Source organism: Arvicanthis niloticus, unplaced genomic scaffold, assembly GCF_011762505.2.
Source record: "Arvicanthis niloticus isolate mArvNil1 unplaced genomic scaffold, mArvNil1.pat.X pat_scaffold_134_arrow_ctg1, whole genome shotgun sequence".
NCBI classification, from domain to species: Eukaryota; Metazoa; Chordata; class Mammalia; order Rodentia; family Muridae; genus Arvicanthis; species Arvicanthis niloticus.
The window spans coordinates 115898-137903 of record NW_023045329.1 but is presented as its reverse complement, the minus strand read 5'-3'; the positions used below and the strand labels follow the sequence as shown (position 1 = coordinate 137903).

The 22006-nt window shown below is 39.7% G+C and overlaps 1 long non-coding RNA gene across 2 annotated transcripts; it reads right to left on the bottom strand.

Moving 5' to 3' along the window:
* Nucleotides 1–4112: 4112 nt before the first annotated feature.
* LOC143433916 (uncharacterized) lies at nt 4113–13208 on the bottom strand. Of its 2 annotated transcripts, XR_013070233.1 has the most exons (4): nt 12992–13208; nt 11460–11697; nt 9766–9956; nt 4113–9347 (listed from the first exon to the last, which is right to left on the bottom strand). It is a non-coding gene; the product is annotated as an uncharacterized LOC143433916 (long non-coding RNA). The 2 variants fall into 2 exon arrangements; XR_013070232.1 differs by having other exon boundaries at nt 4113–9956.
* Nucleotides 13209–22006: the final 8798 nt, after the last annotated feature.

The following is a 22006-nucleotide window of genomic DNA, read 5'->3' as shown; positions in this document are numbered from 1 at the left end:
GTGTTCTCTTAGGGTCTGTATGATATCAGTCCAGGATCTTCTGGCTTTTATGGTCTCTGGTGAGAAGTCTGGTGTAATTCTTATAGGTCTGCCTTTATATGTTACTTTGCCTTTTTCCCTTACTGCTTTTAGTATTTTTTCTTTGTTTTGTACATTTGATGTTTTGACTGTTATATGGCGGGAAGTATTTCTTTTCTGGTCTAAACTATTTGGAGTTCTGTAAGCTTCTTGTATATTTATGGACATCTCTTTCTTTAGGTTAGGGAAGTTTTCCTCTATAATTTTGTTGAGGATATTTACTGGTCCTTTTAGTTGGGAGTCTTCCCCCTCATCTATACCTATTATCCTTAGGTTTGGCCTTCTCATTGTGTCTTGGATTTCTTGTATATTTTGGGTTAGTAGCTTTTTGTATTTTGCATTTTCTTTGACAGTTGTGTCAATGTTTTCCATGGTATCTTCTGCACATGAGATTCTCTCTTCCATCTCTTGTATTCTGTTGGTGATACTTGTGTCTATGACTCCTGATCTTTTTTTTAGGTTTTCTATCTCCAGGGTAGTCTCCCTTTGTGATTTCTTTATTGTTTCTACTTCCATTTTTAGATCCTGCATGGTTCTGTTTAATTCCTTTTACCGTTTGGTTGCATTTTCTTGAAATTCCTTAAGGGATTTTTGTGTTTCCTCTTTAAGGGTTTCTATCTGTCTACCAGTGCTCTCCTTAAGTTCTTTGAGAGTGTTATTTATGTCTTTCTTAAAGCCCTCTATCATCATCATGAGAAGTGATTTTAATTCTGATTCCTGCTTTTCTGGTGTGATGAGGTGTTCAGGGCTTGCTCTGATGGGGGAGCTGGGTTCTGATGATGCCATGTAACTTTGGTTTCTGTTGCTTACATTCTTGCTCTTGCCTTTTGCCATCTGGTTAACTCTAGTGCTGCCTGTACTTGCTGTCTCTGACTGAAGCCTGTCTTTCTAGTTATCTAGCTTGTGTCTGATCTCCTAGGGGTCCAGATGTCTCTGTGATCTTTTCCAGCTGCACTGATTACAGTGGTACCTCTAGGATGCCTCAGGATATGGTGCCTCCAAGGTAGTAGTCCAGCTAGGTGTCTGCTGTTTTGTGTGCAGTGTCTCCTCTAGAATATCTCAGGATATGTTGTCTGAAGCTCTGAGTTCATTTGTTCCTCTGTGGATCTGGATTGTGTGGACCTTCCAGTATGTCTCAGGTGGAATCCGGGGTCCACACAACAGCAGACCTGGCAGAGGTCTGATCCAGGCCTCAGATCTGAGAACTAGTTTCTAAGACACTGTCCAAGTTAGAGAGCCTGGGATCCCTGCTTCCTCTGGGTTCTTGGAGGTTGGGGACATAGCTGCCACCCAAGATCTGCTCAGTGCTCTGGCCCAGACTGGAAGGAACCAGTGTTCCGGGCCGGGAGTGACTTCCTGGGTCCTTTTGGTTCCCAGTTACTCCCTGTTATTGGGCGGGCCCTGCTATCTGCTTACCTAAGATACTGCCTGAGTTAGAGCGCCTGGGATCCCTGCTTCCTCTGGGTTCTTGGATGTTGGGGGCAGAGCTCTAGAATTATTTTCTAAAGTTGTGCTAAAGGTTTTTTTTTTTTTTAAAGCCGTTTCCAGTTTGTAGCTGCAGTGCTCTGAAAGTCAAGAACAGCACAAGCTACAGCAAGAATTGTGATCTGTAAACAAAAGCTTCTAAGAGACATTAAAACAAAAATGTTCAACTGACATCATTTTAGGGTTAGTACAAAACATCATTCTGATAAAAAAAAAAATATATCAGTGCCCAAAACAAAGAGTCTGAGAGAATGAGGCAAAAAGCAGATGGGCAGGGGAGATGCAATAGCAGTGGATCAGGACTGCTAAGAGTACCAGTCTTACAGTATGAAGAACAAATGAGATTTCTTAGACGAAAGCCAAAATTCCATAAGAGGTAAAGTATGCAAGAGGCAACTGAAAAACACTCCCCAATGCCTCCCACTTTCTGCAAGCGATAATTTCAAAAACATACAAACACACGAAGTGAAACCAACTGGCCTTCTCGACATCATTTACCAGAAGCGGCTGTGATGCTCAAAATTTATAAAAACAAATGAGGCTTTTGTTGGCATTTGCTGTTACAAAGGCTGTGCCAGCTCTGTGGCTTACTTGGATTTTCCATCCAGAACAAAGGTGCAGAGGAAGGGCTGTCATACCTCCATAGGTCTGAGGCTTTTGAGACCTGCCATGGCTGTGAACCTGTCAACATGTTCATATTCATACATACTCCCTCAGCATGTACTCAGCATGCTCCCTCACACTAACTCCCTATGCACGATTCCTAAATAGAACATCCGGACACTAAAAAAATAATATACAAAGCCAAGCAGTGGTGGTGACGCCTTTAATCCCAGCACTCAGGAGGCAGAGGCAGGCAGATCACTGGGTTTGAGGCCAGCCTGGTCTACAGAGCGAGTTCCAGAGCAGTCAAGACTATACAACAAAACACTGTCCTAAAAAAACAACAAAATTTATATATGTATTTATAAACAAACAAAATAGGGCATTGGTGATGCACACCTTTAATTTCAGTACTCTGGAGGCAGAGGAAGGAGGATCTCTTTGAGTTCAAGGCCAGGGGAATATATATATATATATATATATATATATATATATATATATATATATATTCCCTTGTTTGAAGAGAATTTCTAAGGCTTTTAATAATCTGTAGGTTTACATGGCCTTATTCTTAGGATACACTTGAGGGCATAGATACAGAAGGGAGAAGTTTTTTCTAGAAAAATTTCTGTTCTCTTTCAATATGGCTGAGATAGGCCTCTATCCAACCAAAGAGGTAGGTTTCTCTCCATTCTGAGATTATTAGCACACATTAGAAGATATGCATACCCTTGACAGAGATAGCATTTAAGCATAATTTAATTGCTGTTTATTTCCTCAGAATGTGTCCATCCTTTGTACTGGGTAAAGGAAAGGAAGAGGCTTGGCTTCACATCTCTGGTTAACAAAAAGACAGAGCAGACAGGACTTTCTGACTTTGGGATCATGATCCTTTCTCCCAAAGACACAATTAACTAGAACTTTAATGTCTGTCTTTTGGGGAATCACGAATCATACATACTCTCAATAGTTTTTTCTCCTTTGCTTAGAACAACAGAATATTATATTCCCCTGGACTCCACCGGGCATTTTGGTTAGTCTAACTTTACTGGGTGCTCATACTTTCTCTGATTGTGTATAAGTAGGTTTGTCTTTAATTATGAAAAAGAAAAGAGCTATCCAAGCCATTTTGTAGTTTCATTTATTATATTGCCATAGCTGCCATAGCTTACAAGTGTCCTTGCCATTCATGTGTTACAGAATGATAGGCAAGCGAGTTGTGATTCTAAGAATGTAACCTACTGTTTAAGTGAGGGCACTAATTTTAGGCCTTTTCACTAGGCTGTGTATATGGCAGTTCCAAAGTTTGCCGGCCCACTCCCTTGACTCTGGGAAATCATACTTGTTACTATACAAGTTCACTCAGTGTGGCAAGTTGAAATATCAATAAGTCAGAGAACAATGTCCCAGGATTGGAAATATTTTCACAAGCCACATCAAGAGTTCCTTGAGATGCTTCCATGGTTATCTGCAGTCACTTAGGGGTCAACATCACCAATGAGCTCATGCAGTTTCAGTCTCCAAGAGTGAGCTGATGGTCCACCCTCTCGTAGTGGGTAGAGTATCATTTCTTACATGTTGGAACTCCTCTGGGTTAACATGCTATAGGAAGATTCACTCCTTGGATCCTATTCTATGTGGAGTTTCTCTGAGGTAGCTGGTACTTGTGTGCCAGGGGAGATGGACTGTTCCCCAGGACTAAGGTTGTGACCTGGCCTTCTCCTTTTGTTTGTGATCATTTCTCCTAGCCTTTGAGACTCTATTTTATTTCTGTCCTCAAAACCCCAAAATTTAAAAGTTAAACTGGAATGTCTGGAGTCCCACTGCCTCCTTTTACAGCTTCTTCCAGGTGTCTGGAGTAGATGGAAGGATGAGATAAGGACCCAGCTGCCCTGGTTAGGGGTTAGGGACTTCCTGATGTGAACAGACACCACAGCCAAGACAACTCTTATAAGGACAATATTTAATTTGGGTTGGCTTATAGGTTCAGACGTTTAGTTCAGTTCATGGCAGTGTCCAGGCAAGCATGGTGCAGACAGAGCTGAGAGTTCTCCAACTTCATCTGAAGGCTGCTAGCAGAATATTGGCTTCCAGGCTGCTAAGATGACAGTCTTAAAGCCCACACCCACCGTGACACACCTACTCCAACAGGGTCACTCTTTCTAATAGTGCCACTCCCTGGCTCAAGCATATACAAACCATCACACCAGCCAAAACTGATCAGAGAAAAAAGATGAGCTTGAGTGCAAGAAGTCTTCTTTTGGTCTCCTACTCAATGTGGCTACACTCAGTAAATCTCTGAAAAAATAAATAAGTAATTAAGTAAACAAACAAACAAATAAATAAATCTCCTCTTTTTTTATTTTGATGTGCCCTTAATAAAAATTTACTAACATTTTCTCATAGGAAATGTAACCAACTATATGCTATCTTGTAACATTTTGTCTTATATGAACTTGTTTGTGATGTGACCAGAATTTTTTTTTCTTTTCGGTTTTTTTGAGACAGGGTTTCTCTGTGTAGCCCCAGCTGTCCTGGAACTCACTCTGTAGACCAGGCTGGCCTCGAACTCAGAAATCCGCCTGCCTCTGCCTCCCAAGTGCCGGGATTAAAGGCGTGCGCCACCACTGTGACCAGAATTTCTGTGATGGGCTTAGGTGTTCTCGATTTGTCTTTACTGATGACTGATTTCTATGCTGTTTTGGAACAACCCTCTCATAGAGGAGAAAACTGCCGTCCCAAATCTCTTTCATCGAACAGTGTCTCTCATTTTCTCTTTAGCCATCTTTACCAAGAGTATATTTAATATCTATAACTTTTAAAGTTTTTTTTTCATCTTGATGGTCCTGGTCTTATCTTTTTGTTTGTTTGTTTGTTTCTTAATAAAATAACTATGTTTCAAATAACTACACAGAAAGATGTATCTGAGGTGCAAGCATATACTGTTAAGAGTCCTTGAGACATGCAAGGCATAGTTATATATACATGTAACAGAGAGAGCATGCTTTAAAAAGCTAGTACCATGCAAATGAGTCCCAAAGCCTTCACTACCTAAACAAGCCCACATGTCCATAGTAAAATAACACAAAACTCTCCACTCTCTGTGCAGTGAGGTCTTTGAGCTACTAACGCTCTCGTTTTCTGGATACTTCCTCCCTTTGCAGTGTGTCTTTGTCTAAATAAACTGTTCATGCTCTTGTTAGGAGTGGGCATCTGTTCAATTTCACACATGGGAGACACAAGAACGTTAAGCCTCTTGCTCTAATTTGCTTTTTTTTTTTTTTTTTTTTTTTGTGGTTGTTGCGATAAAACACTGATCAAAAGCAACTTGGGAACGAAAGGGCTTACCTCATTTTATACTTTATATCACCAAGAGATGCAAAGGCAGGAATGAAGGCAAGAGCTTGAAGCAGAAACCACAGAGGCATGCTGCTTACTGGTTTGCTCTGCTACCTTTTCTCTATAGCCCACCCTCAATAGCAATCAAGAAAATGTCCCAGTTACAGGCCCAAGGGTTAATCTGATGGAGCCAATTCCTCAAGGGATACTCTCTCTTCCAGGATATGTCTAGTTTTGTATCAACTTAACACAATTTATGCAATCCCTCTGGTGGTTCCCATCAACCTCAGATACCGGCTGATATCAATTTCAAGTGCTTATAGAGTGTAAGGAAGTAAATAAAATTAAATGGCCCGACAAAAATAAGAAATTTTAGGATCCACACAAAAAGCCCCAAACCCTATATAGTAGGGAATAGAACTGCCAGCAAAGCCAGGAATTGCACCAGGATATTGGCAGGTGGTAGATATTAATTACTATTGTTAAATGTAAGTTTTGGTGGAACTACTTAATGGTCCCAAAATGTCTTTTTAACTGAATTCTGAGTAATTTTTTCTCAAACTTCTCAATGGAGTATCCAGCCTGGCTTAAAATTTTTGAGACCATTACCCCTTGAGGATAAAGTTGGACTTGAGATTCTTCAGTGAAGTATAAAAGGAAATTTAGAAAAGAGTTGAGTTTAGAAACCTAGAGACAAACAGGGGAAGCCATCTCTGGTCTGCTGCATGGTGCATGGACTCACACATGATCTTTGTGGGCTTCCTTGCTGATATTGTGATCTTCTCTTGGGTTTGCTTTGCTGTCCTCATCTGGGCCTCCAGAGCTGTCCTCTAACTCACCTCATGACCTTTAAAGGGATCCTTTATTTGAACTTCTTAACTCTTAACCTCACTTCCTTCTAAGGTTTGGCCTTCAATTTCCACTTTGTCTAAACAGTGGTTCTTTTGTGGACTTTCCTGTCAAACTCAGACTTGGCAAGTGACTTCACAACTCAGTCAAAGACAAAGCCCACTTAGTAGTAAGAATCAAAGTTGAGACACAGGAATATTACAAGAAAATCAAGAAAAGTGACAGGAAGTGTTAGCCCAAGTAGATTGAGAGCATTCGTATGAATATTTGAGTAGAAAGAGGGCCTTTCCAATCTCGGCCAGCAGGACTCTTTTACGCAAGTTAGGCTTGGCAGCTTTACCAGATCCCTGCAGTGACACGGTAGATTCTCATATAGGGCTAGGGCTGGGGTACCTTATTCATTGAGAAAGCACATGCACAAGCCAGGCTAGGAGCTCCAAGCATCTATCATAATCAAAACAAAAGGCTAAACTCTTGCAGGAAAAGAGGAAGGAAGTGTGGGAGGGACAAGTCTGGAAAAAGCAAATGCATGGTTCTGGTTCTTTGTTGTCCTTCTTCCGGCTGTTGGATGCCCTGGAAGAAAGGGCCCAGATGTTTCCTTTGCATGCCCTTAATTCAGTAGAGTGCTCCTGCTCTTCAGGGCTTGGAGCAATTTGTACCTGAATACAACCATCCTTGAGATAAGTCCCATGAGTTAGATTGGTCTACCTGGAATCTTGGCTTCCAGTTTTTAAGAAATGAGATGATATAAAAATAATTTATTGTCTGCTGCTCTTGAGCAAAACAACATGGGAAAAAATTTATGAAGAAAACACTAAAGTATCAGTGTGGAATTGTATTTCTAGTTAAACAAACAAACAAACAAAAAACCTGTCCCCAGATGCATTATTTGTTAATGGAGCCAAATTCTGAAAAACAAATATAGCACTTACTGCATGCTGTGAAGCACAAAGATAAGCAAACATGATCAAACAATTCCAACACAGCAACCAATAACTGAATAACATGTGTGTTCTAAGAAAGCGGGCACCACGTTGGCGGGGGAATGCTTCACAGAAATAACAGGCTACTGGAAGGAGGAGGTGGTGATCCCAAGGCTAAATATTTTTAAACTAAGTTTAAACAAGTCTCCAGAGTGAGTAATTTCCACTTATGAACAAGAGAGCTTCTATATTAAGGTTCTTATGCATCACAAATACTCAGAATCGTATTCACCCATGGTGGAATAAGCTCACTTTGAGAACAAGATTCACCATCACTAACCCTCACAAAATGTAACCTCTTTCCAAAATAGGCATTGCATCTGGTAAGATGAAATTGCAAACTGTTAATAAGTCGGATCAAGGACTTTTATTGCTATATGAACAACATAGAATGGTATGTACACCGCTCTAGGAGTTTGTAAAAAATACCACTGCTAGATTTTAATCTTCAGACCTCTATAAGCTATTTAAACTTTCTAATGAAAGGGAATAAAGGGAAATACAGTGAAAACTCCAGAAAACTGTCAAATTTCAAGTTTTAATTCAATTTTTTTCTAATTTATTAAGCCCAACATAATTGTCTTTGTAAAGTAAATAAAAACCTTACTCATGGATATCTGTCATCAGTCATGCTACAGATGTCAAGGCTACCTCCCTGTTGATTTGCCATCTGATAGAAAGGGGAATAGAAAAAATAGTTTTAGAAACTAAAAAATAAAAACTAAAAACTAAAAAATAGTTTTAGAAACTAAAAGTTTCCTTTTAGATCAGTAAAAGATTTTCTACACTATTGTTTAATATTTCTATTTTATCACTCTAAATTATATAGATTCATTATTTTTCTTTTTTGTCTTTTTTAAATTTTTTTTATATTTTATTTACATTTCAGATGCCATCCCCTTTCCCCATTTCCCCTCCCTAGAAAACCCCTATCCCATGCCCCCTTTTCCTTTTTGCTTTTATACAATTTTTTAAATGTTAATCAAAGGCTTTATAAGTTTGGTAATGCTCAATCAGAAGTGTAACCCAATACCCAACCTAGATATATAAACTATCTTTGACTGGTGGAGACATGTGAATATCTGCCTCCATGCCCCCCTTCTCTCTCTTTTTCTCTCATATCACCTAGCTTCTCCTTTCCTTCATCTTCTCCTCTCCTTACTCCATCTCTTCCTCTCGGTACTCCTTCCCCCTTCGCTCCTCCTAAATATCACCCTTCCTGTTAAAATAAAACTTTTTTCTCACAATACAATTAGAGCATAATTATTCCTAATTGTACCAGTGAGGTACAAGATAGTCCTAATACCCAGTCCATCATTTTGTTGACTAACCGGAACCTCTGTCATCTCTCCTAACTAAAACACTTAGTTTTGAACCTGGCTTTTTTCTTGGCTTTAGAATCTTTTCTCTCAAAGTAGATAGCCAGGATTGGCTATGAGACTATAGGTCTTTAGATTCGTTATTTTTCTGCTGCTATGATAAACTATCATGACCAGAATCAACCTATAGAAACAGTTATTTTGGGCTTATGGTCCCAGACAGATAAGAGTCCATCATGGTAAGAAACATGGTGGCTAGTGGAGCAGGAACCTGAGAGATGGATGACAACTTCAACATGAAGCAGAGAGAATGAACCAGGAGTAAATGAGGCTATGGACTCTCAAAGCCTTCTCCAGTAAACCCACACCACTTTCCCAAACAGAATTACAAACTGGAAGCTAGGTGTTCAAATGCTTAAGCCTATGGAGAAACTCACACCACCCCAAAATAGCTGACCCATCCACAAGGTATGTGTCTTCCCACTAGTGGCTGAATTGAGATTTCTGGCCAGAACATTTCTAACGTATCTTGCTTCTGGCCGGAAAAGCACACAAGCTAGGACATGAATCAGTCTCTGGTGGAAACAGTTTTGCATTCTTGGCCAAGATAGGAACCAGAACTGGTTGTTTTCAGTCTCTGCTTGCCTGGTTTGCTTCCATCTCCGCACTCACCATTATTATCTTCTTTTCTCTGGCAGAAAAAGAGATGTTCTTCTGAGTAAAAAAGATCCATTCAATGAGGGGATTTCCCCACCCACATGTTCACTTTTTTGTTCCTAAAACCTCTTCACATCTCTAAGGCCCCCTCCTCAAGGTGGAGATTTGAGCTAGAAAATGCTTGGTGATTTTCCCCAGGCCACACTTTATGTAATATTTTTTCTCACAGTTTTCTATGCTGCTTGATATGATAACCTCAGACTACACATAAAATTATAACCCATGCGGTAGATATTGATGGATATTGGTGGTCAAAGGTACTTCCAAAAAGATTCCAGGTAATTGTGTCCCCAAGCAAGGAGCTGAGCAAACACATTCATAGAAGGAACAGAGTTTATAAGGAAAGATATACTTCCAAAGAACAAAGCAGGCCAGAGCAGAGAGTTGAGTACCTCAAATGACCCCACTTTGAAGTGTTGAGATTTTTATGTTACATCAGATAAGCACTGAGGTTCATTTGCATAGTGGTGACTTGGGGGCTCTTTTGCACAGTGCAGTCTTTCTAAACATAGAAGCATCATCTCTCATCGGCATCTTAAATCTTCCTTTAGGGAGTATAGGTTTTAGTTATACATTGAAGTTCCTAGAAAAGAAAAAGTTGTACTCATGTTAACCATTTTACTCTACTGATTAAAACTTTAATGACTGTAGAGAGCTGGAAGGGAATAAATTAGTTTGTGCTACATTTTAGTAGCTTTTTGTGTGTAACTCATCTCAGTATGTGACCTAATACCTTCCTGACTCTAAAGTACTTTATTTTAAATGTAGAAACACACTGCTGACTTCCACCAGCCCAAAGACTAAGAGCATCTGAAACTTCTTGCAAACACCTGCCTGTTATACAGTAACCCCCTCATCTGATATTTCCAACAATATATTTGTTTTCAAGTCCATAATGACATTAAGACATGATAAAAGTCATTTTTAAGTGAATTTTCTAAAAAGCAATGGGCTTTTAAAAACATGAAAGTGGGATTGCTTCAAGAATCTCTCCATTTATTTTGACATTGGCTGTTGGTTTGCTGTATATTGCTTTTATTAAGTTTGGGTGTGGGCCTTGAATTCCTTATCTCTCCAATACTTTTAACATGACTGGGTGTTGTATTTTGTCAAATGTTTTTTTCAGTATAGGATAAGGAATTTGTTGGAGGGCAAAATGTGAGGGGGATAATGACTGTAAAAAAATTAAGATTAAAGATTAAAGATACAAAAAACAAAAATCATAAAAATAGTTATTTTCATTGAGCACATTCTAATCACAGTTTCCCTCCTTATTTACATCCAAGATCTTCCTTACATCCCCCCCACCTGTCTAACTCCAAGTCTCCTTTTTCTAGAAAACAGAAGGGTCAATTCTAAAATAGACAAACAAACCAGAACAAAACAAGGCAAACTGACAAATAGGAAGGTAGAAAGGGAGGGGGCACAAGAAACATACGCAAGGACAAACATATCCACACACCCATATAAACACAAAATGGAAAACCATGGAAGACAGCCAAAAGACAAGTAAGGTGAAAATGCCTAAAGCATTATGGAACAAAACATTGCTAACAATACCACTGAGTTTTTGTGTTAGCCATCTGCTGCTGGGTGAGGCCTCCCTTGAGTGTTATTTGTATACTCAGAGAGACTCCACTGGAAAACACTTGTGTTCCTTTGTGAGCTGTTGTCTGTTGGAGAAAGCTTTTGGGTTAGGGATGCAGGCACATGACCACTTCCCTCTTAGCCCTGAAACCCCACTAATGGGTTTTTAACAAATGGTGACATGTTCTGCTTCAATGTTAGTGAGTAGAGACTGCATTGCTCTTTCAATTATCCTTTTTGATTAATATTTGTTTTGTATTTTTTGGAGATTTCATGTATTCAAGAAATACATTTTAATAATATCTACCCCTATTCCTTTCTACCCAATTCTCCCCAAGACTGCCCCCAACATGTTCCCAAATACCTTAAGCCTACTCTCTTTCTTCTCTGTTGAGTCCAGTTGATGTTTTTCTTATATGCACATGAGTGTAAAGACATCTAATAGAGGATGGACAGTCTACCAGTGGCTACATTCCCAATGAGAAATGATTCTGCTTACCCCAGCTGGCATCAACAACCAATGCTTCCTTAACAGTAGAACTTTGTAGGCTTCTGTCCTGTCCATATTTGAATGCTAATCGTCTTGATCTTATGCTGGTCTTGTATAGAAAACCACAGTTGCTATGAATTTGTGACTGTAATGGCCATGTCCTGTCCAGACAACATTTCACAGTTCTCCCTTGTCATTCTCCAGCTCCTGGATTCTTCCATCCCATTGTTCACAATGTGTACTGAGCCTTGGGTTGGGAGGAGAAGGGATATAAAATTTCCAGTTATGACTAAACATCTAAAAGTCATTTATCCTCAGCATTTTTATCAGTTGGAATATCTACATTAACTGCTTCTCACTGCAAAATGAAGCTTCTCTGACCAACATTAAGAACAGCACTACTCTAGAGAAATAAACATAAATATTTAGAAGGCAATTTTCACAGCATGAATATGTAAAACACCGAACATGCAAAACCACAGTAATAGAGCCTGTGACCTGAGTTATGGCCTTTTGCCCATGTTTACAGGCAAGAACTTCTTTCTATAAATTCGAGTCTAAAATTCAATTTAAAAAGCAGTTGGTTAATCCTATAACAGTCATGCCGCTATTACACTATTACACTTCACTGCAGGTAGGTTAGTACTGTTAGGAATAGGTACCCTTCTTTCTATACAGAACTTCCCAATAGCTTCTGAGAGCCAGCAGCTGTCTCAAAAAAAAAAAAAAAATCCAAGAAAAACCTTTATAGAGTAAAATCCTCTGGATGAATGAAACAGAAGGATGCCCCAGTAATCTATAGGAATCCTTAACTAGTTTGGTAACTGTAGTAGCAGATTTCTGCTGACCGGATTGTGACTTTTGGTAGGCTCAGGGTTCTTCCTCTTTCCTACCAGGTTTGATCCACTCATACCCAATTTTGCTATTTTTCACTTATTTTTATGCCTTCGAGATCCACTGGAGTCAGACTGGTTGGAGAAGGATGTTCCTCATGCTTGAGGCTTTCTGTTTTATAGGTAGCCTCTAAGACTCAAACTATTGCTTCAGCACAGGGTAAACATTCCTGTCTCAGCACTCAAGACTCAACGCTTCATCTACAGAAGAAGCAGTGTGAACAGTTAATCAGGGAGCCATCTCCCTATTCCCTTTTAGTAAAATTTTGAGCATCACACACACAAGATAGGCAACTAAATATTTTTGTACATTTTTATTAATGCTATTATTTTATAAACTAAACTTTAAGTTATTAAATATGTGCCAAAAGTGTAAACTGGAGAAAGAATAGCCTCTTTAAAAAATGTTACTGGGAAACTAGATATCCAGTTTTAGCAGCATTGAAGATATTCTAAAGAGAGACTTGTATTCCTCCCTTTGGCTCTCAGAATATTTAAGTAGCAGTCCTGTTGTTTTGTGACTTATCCTGGGGATAGGTAAAGAAATATCCAGTTATCCTAGAAAGGGCATCCATCAATTAGAGACCAATGAAATGACTTCATTTCTATCCACCATTGTAAGTCAGGGAGTTTACTTGAGTTACTTACAGGAACGTGGGTGACTTGCCAAAAGTACAACACAGATGTTGGCACATGAAAGCTGTATCCTTGGAGCTCTCTGCAAGATTTACAGGCATCTGGGCTGATGGGAGAATCTCCTCTAGACCAGTTGTTACTGCTTTTATTACCTGGGGGAGGAGCCTTAAGAATCTTCAAAGTTTCAGCTTTCTGAATATAATAATCTACTTCTTGAGTTTGGTGAGCCTCTCCCACTCTTTCCAGGAAGGAATGCTTCTATTTATAGGAAATTACTAAACAGTACAACAATACCCAGTATTCTGCCAAAAGTAGGCAAATGCTAGGTAGGGGAAATTTTCACCTATTTCTTTTAACAACTATTTAGACTACCTTGAAAAAGAGACTGAAGCCAGATAATGAAAGATAGCTGATGGTTGTGACCAGAACTGCTTAGCTTTACAGATACCTAGCCTTCTATTTATCCCCAAATATCATCTCATAATCTGGAAAATGGAACTAGGGACTCGCTGTACATCTTTGTTTTGTTTCCTGATTAATGAATCTCCTTTCTTTTCTCTTCACCCTTGTCAGTTTAATTGGCCTATTGAGAACAGATGCCCAAAGCTGGTTTGTTAGAGCTGTCCAGAGCTCAGGTTCTGACCCTAACCACTCAAGACAGCATATGTAAAAGAATAAAACTAGATGACTGGATGTCTCCTACCCCAAAGTCAATTCAAAATAGATCACAAGACCTGAAACTTTGAAACAGCTAGTGGAAACTATAAAGAAAATAATTAAAAGATAATAAATAGTCTGAGCAATTATTTCCCCATTAGGACTCTATGCCTACCAGAAACAAAAGCAAGATTTAACAAATAAGATTTACATCTAATTAAAAATTAGAAGACAGCTTACAGAATGGGAAAATATCTTTTCCAACTATTCATCTGACAGATTAATAACTAGAATAGATGAGGGATTCAAAATATGTGATAACAAAAGCCAAGTAGTTAAATTAAAGACGGGCAGATAATCTGAATAGATGCTTCCTAAGATAAGAAAAACAAATGACAAATGAATATGTGGAAAATATTCACTGTTTTACTGCATCTGGAAAATGCAGATCACAACTGTAATGAGATTCCATCTCATCCCAGCATGAATGTGTGCTAACAAAAGAATAAAAAAAAAATAACATTGGCAAAGATGTGAAGCAAAAAGGAACGCTCGTATACTGTTGGGGGGAAAGTAATTAGTATAGTCACTATGGAGAAGAATTCTTTACAACCTAAAAATTGAAACACCATGAGATCCAGATGCCAATTTCCTGGAGATAAATTTATCTATCTATATTTATGTATCTTTCATCTGTCTATGTAAGCTGTCTATCTGATTTCTTTATTATCTATTAGTATCTATGTATTTATCTGCATATGTATGTATGTGTGTGTGTATGTATGTATCCATCTGACCTATCTCTATTACCTATGCATTTATCTTTCTTTATTTATCTACTTATATATCTACTCATTTGTCTCTCTTATCTACCTGTCTATGTATTTATCTAATGCTCAAGATTACTTCAGCACTATTCACAAGACCAGGATATGGAATTAACCTAGGTGTCCATCAATGGATGAATGTATAAAGAAAATAAGCCATGAATACATATTGAAGTATCACCCATTCTTAAAAAATTAGTAAAACTGTGTTATTTGCAGGATGCTGTCTAGAGCTGGAGGATGTCATCCTAAGCAATATAAGTAAAGAAAGACACAGAAAATCAAGTATTATAAGATTTTTTTTCTCATGGTTAAGCTGATATTTTTAAGAACTGAAAGCATAAACATGAGTCTCAGGACTAGATAGTGAGCTAAGATTAAGGGGGTGATAAAAGAGGCTGAGATGCAATAGAATAAGCATGGGTAGACAACATCAGTGTATGACGTATGCAGGTATGAGGATGGAGCAGTGAATCCCATTTGTTTCACAACTAACATGTGTAAATAGTTATAGTTTTAAAATGCAAGCTTAACTTAGTAGGAAAATTACCAAAAATGAAGAAAAGTAAATGTTTGGATGGGATAATAACAACAAAAATAAGAGTGGGAATCAAAATAAAGAAGTTAATGTTACCTACTCAGCATTTACTGTACTTGCAAGGATAGCCTGAAAATGAATCCTGCCAATGTTGTGGCAGAATGAGAGAATATGCATCCATAAGGAAATCATAACTCCTTACAGCCTAAACAAGTCCACTGAGAAAATTTGCAAATTAAATATGGTTTCTGCATCGAGGAAGAAGTGAAAAAATAGAACTATCTGGAAATTTTTATGTATTTATAAGTAATACAGAGTAATAGTTATATTTATTTATGAGCTGCAATATGATAACAGCCAAAACAGGTAATGAGTACCCTGGTATCCATAAATATTTATCATTTCTTTGTTTGGGTACCATCCAATTCATCTCTTTCAGTTCCTTTTTTATTATTATTATTTGTGTGGTTAGGTTTGGTTGGGCTTGTATGAGACAAGATATTAGTAGGTCGTTTGTTGTACATGGTATTGTGTTAAATAAGAGCATTTCAAACAAGTATATACTACATATTATTCTTACGCTTTAATGTGGCCAGCTAGTTAGCATCAAGCGTATTCTCCTCCACTCTCCGCACCTGTGTTCTCCCCAACTTTTCTTCCCAGTAGTCTCCTATGTTCAATGAAAAAGTTTCATTTCTAGTTTTTAATCATACAAACATGCATGATTTTATATATGTATATATATACACATATATATGTATATATTAATATATATGTATATATAAACGCACACATTTAGTCAGTCTTTCTGAAACATTTTAATTTAATATCCATCTTCTACAAATGATATAAGTTCATACTTAATATTAGAAAAACATCAGTTTTGTACACATATCACATTTTCACATTTTTTTTAGTTTATTGCTCTCTTTCTGAACATCTCAGTTGGTTTCTATACCTTAGCTCCGGTGACTAGTACTACAGTACATGTAGATGTGCAAGTATCTCCATGATGAGTTGGCTTGGCGACATTTAAGTAAACAGTCAGGAATGGTACATCTATGCCATAGGATAGTTCTAGTTTTAGTTTTTTTGAAGAAACTTCATACTGATTTCTATAGTGTCTAGACTACGAGCATTGTAAAAAGATTCTTTTCTGTTCATACCCTCAGAAGTATTTGTTTTTATGTATTTTCTTAATGACTGAGTTGAGATGGAATCTCAATGTAGCTTTAATTTTGCTGATGGCTGGTGGGGGTTGAACAATTTTCACATGTTTAATGGCCATTGGTATTTCTTCCTTTGGAAACTCTGTTCGTTTCTTTAGCACATTCATTGGTCTGTTGTATCTGATAGAATGGATGTGTCCTCTATTTGTTTCTTACACATTTTCCTTGTTTTGTTCATTTTATGCTAGTCTTCTTTCCTTGGGCTTAGGCTTCCCTCTCCATTAAAGAGAGAAAAAGCAGACACCATTAGCAAAAATAATGACTTGACAACAAACTTGTTACTGTAATAAAGTTCTCTGGGTTCAGTAAATTTGAAAACCAGAGTGAATATAGATAACATAAATATAAAGATTTTTTAAAGCCATGCTCATTAATAATTAAGAAGTAATAAAGGAAGTAGTTGGAAAATGGAAATGGAGGAGTAAACTTGGGATTAGAAGAAAGTGTATGAACTGGAGGCTTGACAAGTAATAGAGAAAAGCTTTTTAGAAATCCAATTAAAATACAAAAGTTAAAATTAAGAAAATTTAAAATATGAATTGAAGGAGAATAAACTATATCATCAACCAGTGTTTCCTTAGTTGGGGTAAATGTGTTTTCTCCTCGGAAATTTTTGGTAGCTGACTACAAAAAAGTAGAAGATGGTTAATAGACTTTATATAATCAAAACAAGCCACACCAAAACACCTCTCCTATTGGTTTAGGTCCTGCAGAAGAACAGGATGGCCAGAGTAGTTTCTAGGTTCTCAGCATGGGTTGCCCATGACAGTCTCATCCTCCTCTTCCTTCAGCCTACTACTCTCTTGGAAAGAACAGAGGAAAAGAAGCAGACATGGAATCAGTGACATTGGGGTAGGCATTAAAGAAAGGTCATCAAGATTAACATGGAAGAAGTCAGTTCACACAGGAAGACTAGAAAGAGACCCTTCCCTGCCACCCCTAACAGAGCATGCTTCGTGAAACGCAAAAGCAGGATCCACAGAAAATTGTCCTTCTCACTAGCAGATGATTTTGGTATCCTTCCTTGTGTGGTTAGCCTACGTCTATTCTCAAGAGTGTCTCTGCTTTGCTTAAAAAGCTGTCTCTGTTTCTATTTCAAGCCTCACTTAAAAGGAAGACTTTTCGACATCGTACTACCAGTGACTTTTGGGGTTTTCAACTAACTTGTACCATGTTTATCTCCTACATGCTAATTAAATTGTCTTCAGGCTTTCTTCTGAGTCTGTCTCTAATGTCTTATATTAATTAGACAAAGAATGCCACAAGGGAACCTCTGATTCCTAGAGAACTAGACCCCTCTAAGCCTGTGTTTCATAGACCTCAAATAGCTATGCCATCTAAAGGTCTAAAGGGTCTCTTGTTTTCTGTCTCCCTCACTCCCCTTCCTCTTTGTCTCTCATTTTGCTGCTTGAGCCCCCTTCCTCTATTTTGTCTGTGACTACAACTCAGGTTAGGATGGGGCCGGAGGATTCTCTAGTCTTTTTCTGGTCTCCACCTTACTCTTTGGTCATAATCAAGTGTTTTCTTTCTGTCTAGTAGGACATGAGAAAACGCCGCTTGTTTCTAGCCTGCTGTCTTTATTGAGAAGGAGCACACACTAGAGTTTGCAGAATCACAGCCAAATAGTCCGCCACAGGATAGGGCTTTTTCTCCTTAAACACGTTTCCTATGCATTTATCCCCTTTATAAAATCCTTCAGGAACACCCACAGTGCGAACAATCTTTGGCTTAACAGTATCTCATATGTCTCAAATGACTTCATGATCTTTCTTTATGTGACTGGATTGTTTCAAAGCATCTTCTTTTAGAAGATCTTTCATCTGCCTGATCTAGGTCTATTATTGAGGCTGTCAGATATGCTCTGAAGTTGTTGTTTTCATAACATTCCTTTCTGTCTTCCTTTTTCTTTTTGTTCTTTCGATCTTTGCTTGTTTAACAGGGCCTCATATAGTCCAGTCTGGTCTTGTACTTGCTACATATCCAAAGAGAATATGGAGTTCTGGATGCTCTTGCTTCCAGCTCCTAAATGACAGGATTAAAGAAGTGTGTCACCGCAGCAAACTGCTCCTTTGAGATTTTCATCTCCTGTATCTATTTGCATCTTTTAAATGACTTAATACTTCTGACTGTTTTAGATTATGAATTATTGTAATAATTTTGTTAGAACATGTTTTATATTTTATCAAGTTTCCTTAAAATTCTTATTTTTATTTTTTATCTACTTTATCAGTTTTGTTTTAGTTCTTAGGTGTAGGTGTGTCTATACCAAATTAGTGTGTTCCTTTAGAATACTATTTTGCTGTTCAGGGCTTCTCATATTCCAATGCAGACATTTTCACATCTTGTAGATAAGTTTTGTTTGTTTGTTTTAACCAATTTTATAGGGTTGCTTTCATAGTGAAACACTTTGTCTTGAAAATATGCCCTTGGGGGCTGGAGAGATGGCTCAGTGGTTAAGAGCACTGACTGCACTTCCAGAGGTCCTGAGTTCAAATCCCAGCAACCACATGGTGGCTCACAACCATCTGTAATGAGATCTGATGCCCTCTTCTGATGTGTCTGAAGACAGCTACAGTGTACTCATATATAATAAATAAATAACTCTTTAAAAAAAAATATGCCCTTGGGCATTGCTGAGTTGGGGTCCATTAGTGCTGTTTTCAGCTGGGTATGGTAATAGCCTGTATAGGTTCTTCATCAGCACTGGTAATGCCTGCAGCTGTCTTAGTGGTCTAGTCTGCAGACCATTGTGGGATTTGTCAGCCGAAATGTAGCAACTTGAGACTTGATGAATTTGCTGGCAGCTGTAGGATCGACATGTGTGGATACAGCTGTGAGATTCATATCTATTTCTGTGGGTTTCTTGGGGGGCGGGGCGGGGGATGGAGATGCTCTGATTGGTCAACCTAAGCAAGCTGCAGCTGGCCTAGTAACGGAGGTAAGAAGACCTCAGCATCAAATTGGTCTGGGCCCTTCTGGGTGACCCACATGCATGTGGAAACCATGCTGGCATTGGGAGTGGTTCAATATTCAGTGCCTTAGGACATGCATGAATAGGTCTACACTCTGAGTGCAAAGTGAGATGATCATCAGTGTCTGTAAGCCTCACTGGTGCTTTTATGAGCCTCCGTTGGTCCTGTTGCTCAGGGTGGCCCTGCTAGAAGCTTCAAGGGCAAATTAACTGCTTCTCTGGAGCTTGAGGAATATGGATAGGGTTTCTTGCCTGCTTAGCAAGGGACTTAGCGGGTTCATAGGTCACAGGAAGGTAATCAAGGCAGAAGAATCACGGTTGTCCACATACTTTGAGGGACCATAGGTGTTGGGTTTCTAAAGGGCGTTGTGAAGCAGGAACCTGGCTTAGAGGCAGGACAGAGGGGTTAGTCTCTGTCTTCAGGTACTTCAGGCACTGTTGCTTCCTTGGTAAAACTGCTCAACTTGTCTGTTACCTGTGAGGGTTCAGCAAATATTTTGTGGACCCATCAATTAGTGGGACCTGCTTAGACTTCCTGTTTGTCCTTTACCCACTGTACTTAGTAACTCTTGCTTCACTTGACAGGGAGATCAGATGGTAGATACTGTATGGTAATCTTTTCACTCTTTATGGACCCATACTGAATCTCCATGCTCTGTTGTGTGTCCACCACAGCTTCACTGTACCATGGCGCCCCTCTTCCTCAAACAATCCACAGTGAGACAGAAGTGGGATTTGTTGTTGCTGTTTTTGCTGCTGTGAGAGTTTTGTTTCTTCATTATTTTTATCTCTAAAATTAGCTCACAAACTATTTTCTTTCTTTTTTGGGGGGAGGGGAGGTTCGAGACAGGGTTTCTCTGTATAGCCTTGGCTGTCCTAGAACTCACTCGGTAGACCAGGCTGGCCTCGAACTCAGAAATCTACCTGTCTCTGCCTCCCAAGTGCTGGGATTAAAGGCATGCGCCACCACTGCCCAGCCACAAACTATTTTCAAGCGAAAGTCTGTTTTTAGTAGATTCTCCTCCCAACTTATGTCTACACTCTAGTCTCCGGATCCCTGATCTCCCCTGGTCATCTCCCCTCCAGGCCCTTTTCTCTTTCATGTAACATGTGTCCTCTCACCCCTCGCACTGCTGTATCCCAGCTGCCACCTTTATACTCTCCATCAAATATCTTGTATAAATTCCAAGCCGTGATTATAGTCTCTTAGTTCCACAGTTCAAATTAGGCTTCCTGCCTCTTGACATTAACTACCAAATACTAAGTATATTATTTTGGAGTTTTGAATAAATGATACATCTTGTATAGTTTTATCTGACAAATGCACAAAAACTTGCTAATATTAAAAGAGAAACCTTGTTGGTGGTCGGGGTTCTTCTATTAGTCAAGAGTAGAGTACTTGTCAGTCATTTGTTTATCTTAAGCTCAATGCCTGGCATGGTGACCAAAGCTGTTTTATGCCTAGAACACATAAAAATCAAATCAGATCCAGGCAGCACAGCCTGGGGGAGGAGGAAGACAGATATAGAGACCTTCCTTCTGCAGTGTCATGTTGAGGAAGATGCCCACAGACCTGCCCTCTACCCCTATGGAACAGGTGGGCCATAGAACACAAGAGCACCGCCTACCACCATGCAGCACAGTGAAGGAGGAGAAAGACAGAGACTAGCCCTCCAGAGCATAGCACAGGCAGGCTGAACACACCCACTTGCTACCATACCATCCACTGCAAACTGAGGATGCTACCCAGGGGCCTGCCAGTGAGGCTAGCCTGCAGTAGGAGCCATTACAGCGTGCAAGTATGCACAGATGGGAGAGAAAGAGAAGAGGAGCAGCTTGAGCATCATGAAGAGAGATGGCACTGGAGACTCAAGGATGCAAAGGAGCAGGCTATTGTGAGTGACCAACCTGGGGCCATGGTGAGGTCCCAGGTTGAAGCTGATGTTGAAGGCTATGTCTGGGTCTGTGGCTGCACAGCTGCAGGGGTTGAAGTTTATGGCTCATATTACCACTAGAGAACATGGGGCATCCCTGGTCAGAGCAGCTTCTGGGGACCACATGAATCGCCAGAGGCTGTGCAGAACTGTTTCTTGCCCCTTGCTGTCTGTAGTGCTCTGAAAAGCTGTTCCCACTCTCACCTGCAGCAGTATTCTGGAGAGTAGACCCAGGCAGCACAGCAGAAATGACCCTGGTGGTAGGGACAAAGGTGAGCCAACCCCAATAGGGGGGTCTCTGCCATTCCTTTGCCGGGAGGTAGCCTGGGTATGGGGGTGATGCCTCTCTCTCACTCTTTGCCACTGCAGCAGTTGGGAGAGCAGACCCTAAGGTCATGACAGTGGGTGACCTGGTCTTGCCTCTCACCAGCTGCAGCAATATGGAGAGCTGGCCATGCACTTCACCTGAACAGCACAGTAAAGCTGGCTCTGGTGGCAGGCGCATGGGGGACTTGGCCCCAAGAGGTGTGATCAAAAAAGAATCTAGCATCACCACTCTGTTATGCTGTGGGAGAAGGCCCTCCACCCTACTACCCCTCCCCACCTGAGGCAGTTGGAAGAGCTGACCCTGTGGTCATGAGAGCAAGGGTGGAGCTGGCCCTGCCCCTCACCAGTTGCTGCACTCAAGAGATTGGAACCCCCTGTACCTCACCTGGATAACAGAAGTAGAGCTGGCCCAGTGGGGGAAAGCACAGGTGAGTCAACCCTGAGGTGTATGTGCAAGTGGGAGATGTGGCCCAGTCCTTTACAGGTTGTAGCACTTTGGAAATTGGGCCTCTTGCCTTGACTGGGCAGCACAGTGGCTCTGGGG